This window comes from Chelonoidis abingdonii, chromosome 2, assembly GCF_003597395.2.
Source record: "Chelonoidis abingdonii isolate Lonesome George chromosome 2, CheloAbing_2.0, whole genome shotgun sequence".
In the NCBI taxonomy this organism is placed as follows: Eukaryota; Metazoa; Chordata; order Testudines; family Testudinidae; genus Chelonoidis; species Chelonoidis abingdonii.
In genome coordinates, this window is record NC_133770.1 from 225,366,234 (window position 1) to 225,379,870 (window position 13,637).

A 13,637-nucleotide genomic window follows, 5' to 3' on the forward strand; every position below is an offset into this window, starting at 1 on the left:
AGGCATAACCTGGTTAATTAATTTAGGCACCCCTACCTTTTCCTAGTACCTAGAGCTCAGGGCAAAAGGCACTTGCCCTTACCCAGTTCCTAGGGCTCAGGGTGTAATCTTCTGCAGGTTTATAGGTCCTTTTAGCAGTGAAAGAGCCTTACATGGTAATATCCATAATCTCTATTAACTGTCACCAAAACAGAATACGCTCGCTACGCATACGATGCTCATCGCTCCCAATAAGGCAGACAAACTTTTCTTGGTGGCCAGTCAAGATTAGATCATCCAGGGCACCAGCTTCTGCACAGTATGATTGCCAGGGTGTTGAGCTCTGGCATCTTTGATCTTGGGCTGTGTCCTGGAGTTAGGTTTCAAATAACTTCCTTTTGGATCCAAGTTTATATAGTTAAAACTTTTGTCTTTCTTAGCTATACCTTAACCAATCATTTTAAACTAAAATACTACAAGATTGTATTTTTCACCAATCCTAGCCCACTACAAAACAATTCTTTAAAGCATCATTCCTCTGCACCTTAGTTGAATTAAATCTTGCAAAATTAGTTATGCAACAGACAGAAACAATGAAAGAATCAGAGACCATACAGATAAAAAATAGAGAAGTAGGGATCATAAAGGTGAAACAATAGGAGTATAGACTGCATAATCACAACTGTTGATAAGTCGTTTCTTGTCAGACAGAATACAATCAAAGAAAGTTTTCCTTAACCATCTTAAGATCTGTTTCTTTATCTGGTGATGGTGGGTGCTATTAGGATGGGAGTGCCTTCTGAACAGATGGATATTACATTGTTTTGATGCAATTTAGATGGAATGTGAGGATGTGACTCTGCTTCTTAGCTTATGGCTGCTGCTGCTTACTGCAGAAAAGGGCTTCAGAACTTACAAGTACTGGTGGATTGTATCTGGATTTTATAAAGTATTTGGGCCTTAATACAGACATTGCCGCTATGAATTTGGGAAGGACTTCTATCTGAATAGAACTATTCCTGGTTAAGGGTGGGGGGAGAGGGAGAGAAAAGATTTAGGCACTTAACATTTAAGATAATTTAATTAAATTTGTTTATAAAACAGTGGCCTGGATATCCTATGTACAATCTAAAACTGTAATTGTTTCAAACCCATAGTTTCATAGGGTTTAAAGCCAGCAAAGACTGTTAAATCATCTAGTCTGAGCTCCTGTGTATCTCAAGCCATTACATTTTCCCCATATTTCTCAATATTAAGACCAAATACTTTGGTTAGACCAGGTCTACACTGTAAACTTACGCTGGTATAACGACGTTACTCATGGGTGTGAATTAACTGCTGACTACTCTCTGTACAACTTCAGAGTACTGGTCCACCACTTGTGGTGTCCTCTCTCCAGCTGTGGACAATCTCTCATGCTTCAGAGAAGGGGGGGAGGGCCAGGAGGAGATGAAGACAAACAAAGCAACCTATTTACATCTGGACAATTGTGCATTGGGTGAAAAAAATCCTTTATGCCCCCTGCAGGTGACCAGATGAAGGATGAGATTTGATTAGTTAAGGCTCTGTATTTGTCACTGCAGCAGCCCTGTGCTGCTGGCCCAGGAGCCGCCTGAGCAGCTCAGGCAGCCCCCGGGCCAGGTGCACTGTCTCCTGCTGGGGCAGTCTCGGGCCCCTTTGCCCCCCAGCAGCAGGCGTTTGGGTGTGGGAGGGTCAAGGCTTGGGGTATGGGGTGGTGCTTACTTTGAGGGGGGGTCCCCTCTCTCAGCTCTCTTAGATCTAATTGGAGCTGCAGAACTGGGGCTTGGGGCACAGTGGAAGCAGCAACTGGAGCTAGGAAGCTGCAGTTGCTGCTTCCCAGGAGCTGGGTAGGGAGCCTGGCCCAGCACCTGCTGCGCCCCCCACCCTCCAGCTGTGACTTGCCCTTCTCCCCCTGAGCACCATGCCCCCTCCCCAGCACCCACAGCACCTCCCCCCAAGCACCTATGCCCCTCTCCCCAGCACCTGTGGTGCCCCTCCAAATCTCCCCCCCCCCATTTTAGTCAGGGGTATTTTTAGTAAAAGTCATGGACAGGTCACGGACCGTGAATTTTTGTTTATTGACCGTGACCTGTCCATGACTTTTACTAAAAATACTTGTGACTAAAACGTAGCCTTAATTATAGTCATCTTAATGAAGAATTGCAAGTTTTATGAGCATACTCAGGCACAGTGGGCAATTCTGTTCTCCCAGGGCCCAGGAAGGAAGGGAACTTGTAGTCATGAATTACAAGGCCAGATGAGACCACCATGAACATCCAGCCTGACTCCCTGCACATAAACCCTATAGAATTTCTCCCAGAGTTCAATTAAAGCAATCGTTTACAAAGATAGCTAGTCCTGTCTTAAAGATTGCATGATGGTGAGCTAACCACTCCCTTGGTGAGCTGTTCTGATGTTTAATTACTCTCAGCTAGGTAATTGCATCTTATTTCAAGAATAAATTTGTCTAACTTCAACTCCAAGCCACTGGATCTTGTCGGCAACATTGAAATCTCCCCACTCTCAGGTGTGTTTTTTCAGCTTGTAAGTACTGTGCTACACAGTGATTAAATCACCTCTCATCTTTCCTTTGATAAACTGAATAAATTGAGCTCCTTAAACTTCACATCATAAGGCTTGTTTTACAGCCCCTGGATAATTTTTGTGGCCTTCTTTTGAAGTCTTTAGTATGCCCACATCCTTCTTGAAACATAGATATTAGAACTGGACTCAGTGTTTTTACCAGTGCTTCGTACCAGGGCATTATACTTGATATTCCCCCTTTTATATGTCCAGAGGTTGCATTAACTCTCTCTGATCTGATGATGATCATCACAACTTCGTTATTGAAATAAGAGCACTTTTCTCCTGAAATCCCAAGCCGCACTGGTATTTTATAATAATATTTCGCATTTAAAGAGCTTCATTGTTCTAGGTACTTTACAGACATGAAGATGTGATTGTAGAATTCTTGGTGCTGCAATCTTAAACCCCAATTCTGCATTGTAAAATGAGTGTGCAGACTACTGAAAGCATGGCGAGCTCCACTGGGTCTCTGCAATTGCAGCAGGCTGCCCTTTCATTGTACACTGCTGAGTCAGGGTATAAGTGCCCAGTCCTGCCAACTCTTGATTGCATAACTGGTCTTTACCTATGCAAGTGACCCATTGATTTCATTGGGGCTGCCTGTATGAGTAAGAGTTTATAGTGTCAGGCCGTAAGCATGTGTTGAGAAATGGCTTCATCTGAGGAGTCTAATTTACATTTGGCAGAAGTCCTTGGTTTCAGTGGTCAGAATAAGATTATGAACCTGGGGAAACATAAAATTGTCTCTACTGAATTTCTCTTATGTAATTTGGATCTCTTCAAAGGATTTAAAAACCATAGTCTTCAAAAATATTGATTCTAAATCTTGAGGCTCCCAAGATGTTAGTTCTGTTTTTTGGAGAACCTGGTAAAAATTGAAAGACCCCATTAATCTATGTTTCACTCCCCCTATGAGCTTGTTCATTCTGGTACAAACTTTAAAGTGACACAAACAACTTTAAATCACACTTCTCTGATATATATTTAAACTTACTAGTGTTACAAACAACACCTAAGATAAATTTTCCTCCCCTCACAGTTATCTTTTGCTTTTTGCCTCTGGTTAGTTTACTTAGTGCATTTGACAGCAGTTGCAGTATATTAAGTGTCATTACCATGCCAGCTCTGGCATGGCATTTACCAGAGGTGAGTTTTCTAGGTAAAATCATGAGAAAACTAATTGGTACAAGTTTACAGCATTTTCTATTTTAAAAATTGTTTGTTTAATGCACACCACATTACGCTTAGTTTTAATTAAACATTCAAACTAGCTACATAAGACTTCTAGATTAATTTAGGGTTGTACAAAGAAAAAGTAAAACCCAGTAGGCATAAAACTAATATATGTAATTATAATACCGAACATCAGGATGTTGGTATACGTTTTGGTTGAGTATTTTTTCATGTCAGTTATACATGTCGTGACTCATTTCAGTTTTCATTATTCTATAAACAAATGAGAAAAATTTGAATATATAAAAATGACAATAATACAGCTTTGTAGGCTTGAAGTATTAAGCAATCAGAAGCATGCAGAGGTGCAGATTACCTGTCCAGTCCATTTGGCCATGCAGCATTCTGTAGCAGAAGCCAACTTTCATGTGGTGGATAAACTGACTCCGTTTTTCAGTCTTGAATGGATGTATTCAAAGTTTGAAAAAATGTATTCTATGCATACTGAACATTTTGGACACTGATGCAATTATTTTCCCCAGTTTCCTGGTTTAAACCATGTTTAAGACAGTATCTACAGTGCTCTATGCTAAACTAGTTTTCCCTGAGAAATTGCCAGCCCGGTGCCCATAGATCTTGATCAGGATTGGGGCCTTATGTTGGCCACTGTACAAATGCGGATAGGAACTGTTGAGAATTGAAAAGTTTGGGTTCCCTCGCCCCCTTTCATGTAGCAACATGGCAGGAGAAGTATTTTTAAGAAAAATGTGATTGTAAAACCACAAACTGGTAGAACAGGGACTCAGGTGGGGGCAGGAGCAAGTATAGTACTTATCATTATTTCTAACTTTAAAAAAAAAATTGGCTAAATTGAAATTTGACGGTATTCCCTCTTGGTTGTGCAGTGACTTAGGCCTTGGCTACACTTGCGAGTTACAGTGTAATAAAGCCTCCCAGAGTGCTGTACATCACTCCCCATCCACACTGGCAAGGCACATACAGAGCTGTGTCTCTGCGGCTACAGCGCTGCTGGTACTCCACCTCAAGAGGAGTAACAGCTGTTGTGTATTGGCTGAGATGCTGCTGCTCCAGTGTAAACGGGGAGTAACATTATTAAGCACTGTTTGACTTCCAGAAACTCCCCATAATCCTTTTAACTGAAGCATCCTCTCTTGTTTTGTTGTGAACTCTGGAGGAGGAAGTGCCTTTTCAAAGCTCCCTTTTGGGGGCTGCTTATCAAAAAATCAAACACAGCTACTATTTATCTTCTGTCTGTGTGTTCCATTCTATAGAGCCGAAGAATGAGCTGTAGCCAATGAAAGCTTATGCTGAAATAAATTTGTTAGTCTCTAAGGTGCCACAAGTACTTCTGTTCTATTTGCTTTGAATGAGTGAGAGGCGGGGGGGGGCACCTCTGTTTGGAGTACTGACAGCTAATGTTTGCTTGATGAGAGAGACAGGGTGGTGGTGGTTGGGGTCCATTGCAGCAAGTCTGGTCCATGAGAAAAAAAGAAACAGCAGCTGTTTGCTTTCACTGAGTGAGAGAGAGGTGAGGGAGGAAGTGGGGTCTGATCTTACAAGACAGTGTGCTGACACACACTCTCAGCACTCCAAAAACCCGCTTTCTCTCCCCCCACGCTCCCTGTCACACTCCACCCCCACCCACATTTGAAAAGCACATTGCAGCCACTTGAATGCTGGGATAGCTGCCCATAATGCACCGCTCCCAATGCAGCTGCAAATGCGGCCATGACAGTGTGCTGGCAGCTGTCAGTGTGGACAGATTGCAGTGCTTTCCCTATTCAGCTGTGCAAAGGTGGGTTTAACTCACAGCGCTGTACATCTGCAAGTGTAGCCATACCCTTAGCTCACTAGTATTTATTTGAATAGCCACAGGAAGCTGCATGCTATCCTTTCTAGAGAAGTGAGAGGCTAGCCTTGCCTGGCTGCAGTCTTGGAACACTTTTTGTAGGCCATAACTTATGTCAGGAAAGCTCAGCATGCGAAACTGCAGCTAGAATTTTCAAAAGCGCTTAACTATCAATCAGACACCAAAACAACGAGGCACAGTTTCAATAGAGTTCAGCACATAGGCTTTCAGTAAAGCTTAATATCCAGTCCCAAACTATGGGTGCTAAGCACTTGAAAGTCTGCTTCTGCACTCTTTCAAAAATGTGGCTCTCAGGATCTGATTGCTACTCTTCATGAGTAGTCCCTTTGATAACTCTTGCTGTCACAGCTGATAACAGAATAATGAGTTGCAAGATCAGGCCCTGATGGCTGCATTTTTGAAAGAGCTCAGAGGCAGACTTTCAAGTGCTCAACACTCATAGCTGGGGATAATGTTTTCAACAGAGCTTAGCACCCAATGTACTAAACTCCTTTGAAACTGTGACCACGCATTTTGTTGACTTTGTCATCCTTTCTTCTGTGACTGATTGTTTCTATTCATAGTCAAGGTCAGTCTATGGTAACTAGAACTGAAAATGTCATTCCCTTACTTTTTTTAGTGGGACAGTTCAGAGTTAAGTACTATTTAGAGTGAATATAGGTGGGAGAATTAGTCTCTCTATGAGGGCTTGTCTACACTACAAAGTTTTGTCAACAAAACTTATGTCAACACCCAAAAGTCTACAAAACAAAAATCGCCAAAGGGTGGTCACACTTGTTCCCTCTGTCCATAGATCATGTCCACATTGTGGACACCATCATCGACAGGGTGAGCATTCTACCATGAGTATGTACCCCACAGTGCAGTGTTGTGGGAAGGAAGAGCTGATCGCTGCGCATCTTGACCTCCTCCTCGCCCTGGCTAAAATGGCCATCTACGCAACCAGGGAGAGGAGGTTGGCCGATGGAGACTCCGGTGACGGTGGGGCTTGTTTCGGATCCTTAGTCTGTTCACGTATCTGGGCGGAGTTCCTCTGGGCGGCGTCCATTGGCTCCCTTGACGCCTTCGATGAGCAGTGGGCGCTGTCCAGGGTTCTCTGCTCGGTGTCCCCCTCCCTTCTAATGACCCTTTGATTGCACTCCCATCCCTGTTCTTTTATTAGTTGTCCCCCGAAATCAATAGAGTTCTGAGGTCCTGTAGATCCTCCCCTCAGGCTTGGGGGGGGGGAGGGGGGGATCCTTTAGCATTGGGTTGGCTTCTGCCCGCCCTCTTCCCAGAAACCCAATAAAAAAACATTAAAAAAAAAATCTTGGGCTTCTCTCTGAGTTCTCCCACAGCCCCCTCAGCTGCTGAGAGCAGGATCATGAGTAGCTCTGTGAGCTCTCCATTCTGAGGAATGGCAAAGCAGCACAGCAGTCTGTCCCCCTCCCCCTGCAGCAGCAGCATTCTGCCTGCTGCTGTGTTCCTAGTGCAGCACAGAACAGGAGTATTCCAATTAGTTGCACTTTGTTAGTTCAAACGCACACACACTTCCCGGAGCTTTGAAAGGGGAGGGGTGCATGCCTGCAGGGTAGCAGAGATCAAAACACTGAGCAGAGCAATCAAGGCAGGCATTGTGAGATACTGGCATAAGCCAGTTCTGTCAACAAAACAATCTGGCAGTGTCTACACTGGCTCTTTATTGCTAATAAAGGGAGGGGAAAAGACAAAAGTCTCTCGTAGGGGTGGGAGTTTTTTGTCACCAAAACTAGGTGTTTTTTGTGACAAAAGTCCCATTGTAGCGTGTCCCTCTTGCTGTTTTGTCACCAAAAGGCAGTTTTTGTGACAAAACTTGGTAGTGTAGACAAGGCCTGAGTAAACCTTATGGAGCTAACTTCAGCGGGATTGTTTGCTAACAATTTACTTGGCACAAGTAAAAGTTTGCAGAATTGGGTTCTTGTTTTTGACACTAGCAGCACTGGAGTTCTATATTAAGGGTTATTGAACCATTCTGCCTCATGCTTGATCCTGATTACAGTCTAACTTCGCAGTAGTTTAATCATTATGTACTTGTTGAATTTTCAGTTCTTGCTCTTATAGGCTGGCTGACCATTTACCTCACTGGAAATGATCTTAGGAATGATGGCTGCAAGATTAGCTTCTGAATCGGTTACACAAGGGAACCGAATATGATTCCACTTAAATAAATGTCAATACGACCTTTGACTCCAATAGAAGGAACAATCCCAGAGACAGAATGGAACGCCTTTCTGAATGAAAGGCAGCAAATATTTTCCATCAAAGACAGCCATCAAACATAAGTACTTCCTCTATTTTTTTTTTTTAATATATGTATTCAGAGGCCAACTTTTGTCTTCAGAAGTTCTGTTCATAGTACTAATTTTTTTAACATAATTTTTTGAGCTGTAATAAAATTTGATTTTCTGAGGAACACATTATGAGTCTTTTTAATTTAGCTCTCTTGAGCCTGATTCAGCAACTTTTCATGCCAGATGTTCTGTTTCTTTATGCATAACATTCACAGATTACTCAAGATGTGTCGAATTTTCGTGCCAGAGAGAAAATAACTAATTTTATAGCAATTTTATGACTAAAGAATAAGAGAATTCACTGTTGCTACTGTATTTCTTTTGGGAGCAATATGTCCTCAGGATTAACTTTGTTACAAATATTTAGAATAAGGTGAAAACAGGGAGAAACTGGACTCTTAAACTATTATTTTAATTCTCATTTGTTTTCACCTGTCTTAAAATATGAATCAGACTGGGGTAGGGAAGAGAGAAACAAAACCATTAAAATTTCCCAGTTCTGTAGCCTTTCTTATATATATATATAATATACACACACACACACACCTTGGGCAGAGTTCTGAGGGCGTAGGAGCTAATCTCTTTACTTTAGTGATCGTTTCAGGGGCTGCAAAGCTAAAACAGTTACAAGTTGTTGTACTAATTTATAGAAAGACGTGTTAAGACCCTAGTGTAGACAGGGCAATATGAATCTTAATCTACGATAGCTGTTGAGGGTCAGCCCTACTACAAAGGGCAGTATTACTACACCGCAATAAAGGACCCATGGCTGGCCTGGGTCAGCTGACTTGGACTCGAGGGGTCTCAGGCTGCAGGGCTATAAAATTGCAGTGTAGAGATTTGGGCCTGGACTCTTGAGACCCTGCAAGAGGTCTCAGAGCCTGGTCCTGGACCCAAATGTCTGCACTGCAGTTTTATGGCCCTGCAGCCCCAGCTCGAATCAGCTGACCCAGGACAGCTATGGCTGTGTCTCTGATCTTTTATTGGAGTGTAGACGCACCCTAAGATTTCTCTCAACTGGCATGTGAAAACTACAACTTGCCTTCTCTATTTTATGTTTTAAAACACATCTCTTCTTCCTAGTGCAGACGTGGCCCCTGCATACACCTTAACTGCCTCTCTGGGGAGAGGAGAGTATGCTTTATAAAGTAGCAGTTACACTACATAGGGCTTGGCTACACTGGAGAGTTGCAGCGCTGGTGGTGGGTTTACCGTGCTGCAACTTACTGTCCACACTTGCAAGGCACATACAGCACTGCATCTCCCTGGCTGCAGCGCTGGCTGTACTCCTGCTCTGCCTGGGGTATAACAATTGCAGCGCTGGTGGTGCAGCACTGCTTCGCCCTAGTGTGGGCACTAAAAGCGCTGTAATTGGCCTCCAGACGTATTCAGAGGTATCCCAGAATGCCTGTTCAACCACTCCCAAAAGTGCTGCAAATGCTGCAAATGTGGCCACACTGCAGTGCTGGTACCTGTCAGTGTGGTCACACTGCAGCGCTTTCCCTACAAGCTGTACAAAGACAGCTGTAACTCCCAGCGCTGTACAGCTGCAAATGTAGCCGTAGCCATACCCATACCCATAGTCTCATTCTAGCATGCTGCTCCCTACTCAGTCATGAAGTACCAACCACCTGTTCTTCTGCGCTTACAGCTTCCCTACTCCATTGTATTTTTATTTTCTCCCCCCTGTGCTACATATCAGATGAAAGCATAGGGGTTCTGTGTCCCAGGATACTTAATTAGAAATTCAAGGACAATGTGACCAAGAAATTTCATAGCAAGCAGTATACCTCTTTCTCTAGTTTTATAAAAAGCACATTAAATTCAATTATAAAAATGGATTAAGAATGCTGTTTTACAAAACCTTTTGTGGCTTTTGTTTTTAATCTGGCATCAGAAAAACGATTGTAAACTCTTGAGTAAATTGCAAAGTTCCTGCTGAGAGGATGGCATAGAGACAGAATTTAATTAAAAAACTGAAATTTTCCTCTTCAGCAACAGAAATTTTAGATTAACTGCATTTTGATTTCCCATGATTACCTTTTTATCTCTCATTACCAGAAGCCATCAGGACTACAAAAATCAAACTTTTTTCCCCAATAATACTTTGTACCAATATATTCATATACATGTTTAAAGGGTTGTGAAAATAACTAATCTTTCTTGTTAACTGTAAAAGATTGTTTTTAACATTGAAAGTAACAATTAGATAGACTTATTCTAAGGAGCGTAAGACTGAGAAAAGCAGAACTGCATCCCTCTTAAACCATGTCTACATTAGGAAATCTTACAAACATTTTCACTTGTGGAAGCCTTGGTGTAGACAGGGGTGCAGGAGCTGATTCTGTTTTTCACCATTATGGTAAAATGCTGGGAACTGCTGGTACCTGGCTCCTTTATACCAAGGTTCACACAGCTGAGGATGCATTTGTAAGATTCACTAGTGCAGTCAGTCTAACTGCACATGGGAAATCAAAATGCAGTTAATCTAAAATTTCTGTTGCTGAAGATGAGAATTTCTATTTGGTAATGAAAAAATATAAAAATTACTTTATCTTTTAAAAAATATTGTTACAAAGATATGATTTCTTGCTATTTACTGGCCAACACCAATATTGTGATGTTGCATAAGATTTGCATTTGGCATGGCTTATGAGTGGTGATATCTGTTCTAGGTAATGGCACAAACTAAACCAATATAACTAGTTTTTAAATCAACATAAGACAATCCGCAAACAAAGCTGCACCAGTTTTACTAAAATGATTTAAGATAAACTGGTACAACTTTTGTGTTTAGAGGAGTCCATAGTGTTGTGCCTGAAGTGCCATGTTGCTTTCTAGTTACATTAAAAGTGAAATCCTCAGATCAGGCTACTGGTGGTTCTCAGCATTGCTATGTGGTTTTAGTTACTGGTCTCTCATCTTGAGCTAGGTGTTCCAGGAAACAAATGAAAGTGGCTTTTGTTACTCAAAAGCAGCTACTCTATCTGATTAAAACAGTGATAGTGACTGGCTGTCCAGTTCTTGGATGAAAGAATCAATGCATATTGAGGTTTGGACGTGTAAAATGAAGAGAATCAACAGGGCTGTGATGTAAGCGTGGAGGACCCTTTTTCCCTTCCACAAGGTGGTGAAGTGATAAAGGGTCTTGTCCTTCTGTCCTTGAAGTAAATGAGAGTTTTGCCTTTTAAGTTGATGAAAGCAGGCCCAAAGTAAACAGTGTAGCATTTTATGGGCCTAAAGTTATCCTTACTAATGTGGGTAGTCCTAAGTGTGAGTTGAAGGCTTAGACCCTGTGCCATTCCTGCTGGCTCCATAAAGATACTGAGCAGGAGGATTGATCGCTGTGGGATTTCAGATGTGAGGACCTGGAGAGGGAGGAGCAGGAGCATATCATGATTGACTGAGCTCTGAGATGAAAGATTCAAGTCATCTTGATGCGAGTTTCTGGCTTAGAACAGAGTGGTCCATGTGTTTTCTCAGTCTGTAAGCTTTAGTGCTCTGCACTCTGTGATGGCTCCCTGTTTAGAATCGGGATACAATGGAAAGTTTTGCTTCACATCTTCAAAACCTTCCATAGAATTACCCGTGGGTACATTTTCACTTAAATGATGATAATCTTCTGTGACAGCTTCCTTTCTGTGTAAATAGCAACTTCAGGAGAGAACCTTGTGGGTAGCAAATCTGGAACTCACTCCTAGAAAGTGTCAGGATGATCATGAGCTTTGCTGCCATCAGGAAAAATTGCAAAGCCCACTTGGTTCATGTAATCTTTCCACAAAACAGCAATTACCAAAATAAATAAATAAATCCAAGCCCTGTTGGCTGTAGGGAAGAGAGAGAGAGATGTATTCTGTTCACTTCAGAATTTTGGAAGGCATTTAGATACATGATTATGGACGCCAGGAGAACTAGCTAGATAAATATACGTCAAAGGCTGCATATATACTTCTAATGACCTTTCTGGTATACTATATACTAGGGGTGGCCAAACTTACTGTCCCTCCGAGCCACATATGACAATCTTCAGACGTTTGAGAGCTAGGGCTTATCTGTTGGGAGCTGGGGGTTGGGGCTTCAGCCCGACTCCTGTTGAAGCCCTGAGCCCTGCCAAGGTGCGCCCTGCTGGGCAGAAGCCCCTACTGCACTACCCCGCTGCAAGGCAGACGTCCCGAGCTTCCACCCCCCATCCCCCAGTCTGATAAATGGAGAATGGAGGGGTGGGGCAGGGGGTCGCCATGAGCTGCACTTTAATGGCAAAAGAGCTACATGTGGCTTGCGAGCCACAGTTTGACCACCCTGGTATATACTGTAGGACAAGGGTTCCCAAACTTGGTTCTCAGCTTGTTCAGGATAAGCCCCTAGCGGGCTGTGAAACGCTTTATCTGAGCATCTGCAGGTAGGAACGCTCGCAACTCCCAGTAGTCACAGTTCGCCGTTCCCGGTCAATAGGAGCAGCGGGAAGCGGTGCGGGCCGGGCCACCGCTTCCCATAGCTCCCATTCGCCAGGAATAGCGAACTACGGCCACCGGGAGCTGCGAGGTGGCCGTACCTGCGGACGCTCTGGTAAACAAAGTGTCTCACAGCCCGCCAGGGGCTTACCCTGAACAAGCTGTGAACCAAGTTTGGGAACCCCTGCTGTAGGATTTATAACCTTTTTCCTGTAGTTTTGAAATAAAGAATGTTTTATATCTGCGTTTAACTCTACAGTAGGCTCCTGACTGGCAACACATGTACCAATCAGAGATAATCTGAGTAATTCTTAATGATTCATAGGAATATGAATAATTTAAATATAAGTATAACTTGTAAACTGCTGTGAAATTCTAAAGACATTGGATGTGCCAATATATGCTACTTATATCAGCAGTCCTCAAACTCTAATACCTGCTGTACCATATCTAACATTGAACAGTAATGGGCATACAACCTTCATAACGTCAATTGATTGTGGTCCATGTGCTACCAGTGGTATGTGTATGACAGTCTGAGAAATGTTTATGTAGATTAACCATTATTTTTAAAGGTGGAAGGCATCACTGATAATATAATCTGTCCTGCATAATACAGAATTTCACTCAGTTCCTGTAGTGGAGGAAATTACTTAGTCATTAAATGCATTGCCCTTAGCATTTTCTGCTTATTTTAAACAGAAATGACAGGTAGTGTTTAGACTGACAGAGTATAATGTAGTTACTGGTGATGAAATTTCCTTGAGACATTGTGGTTAAATCTCTTATTCTTGATATGTGTTTTTGGATCTATAATGATTGCAAGTGTTCAGGGACTTCACTTTCCCATCTCAGAGATTAATAGATTCCAAGGCCAGAAAGGACCATTGTGAAAATCTAGCCTGATCTGTATAATGCAGGCCACAGATCTTCTCCAATATAGTTCCTTTTGAACTAGAGCATATCATGCGCTCTCTTTTCTTTTTTCTTTTTTTAATTAAAAAGTCAAATGGCCAGTGGTGGAGAATCCACCATGGCTTTTGGTAAATTGTTCCAATGTTTAATTACCCTTACTGTCTTATTTCAGTCTGAATTTGTCTAGCTTCAAATTCTATCCATTGGATCTTGATATACTTTTGTCTGATAGACTGAGAAGCCCATTATCAAATGTTTGTTCATGTAGTTACTTACAGACTGATCGAGTTACCCCTTAACCTTTTCTTTGTT

At 42.4% G+C, this 13,637-nt stretch overlaps 1 protein-coding gene across 3 annotated transcripts in view; it reads left to right on the plus strand.

Annotated features, from left to right (window-relative positions):
* Window positions 1-13,637, plus strand: part of SPIDR (scaffold protein involved in DNA repair) — a 373,383-nt gene that overhangs the window by 5,626 nt on the left and 354,120 nt on the right. The gene's annotated exons all lie outside the window — the stretch shown is intronic.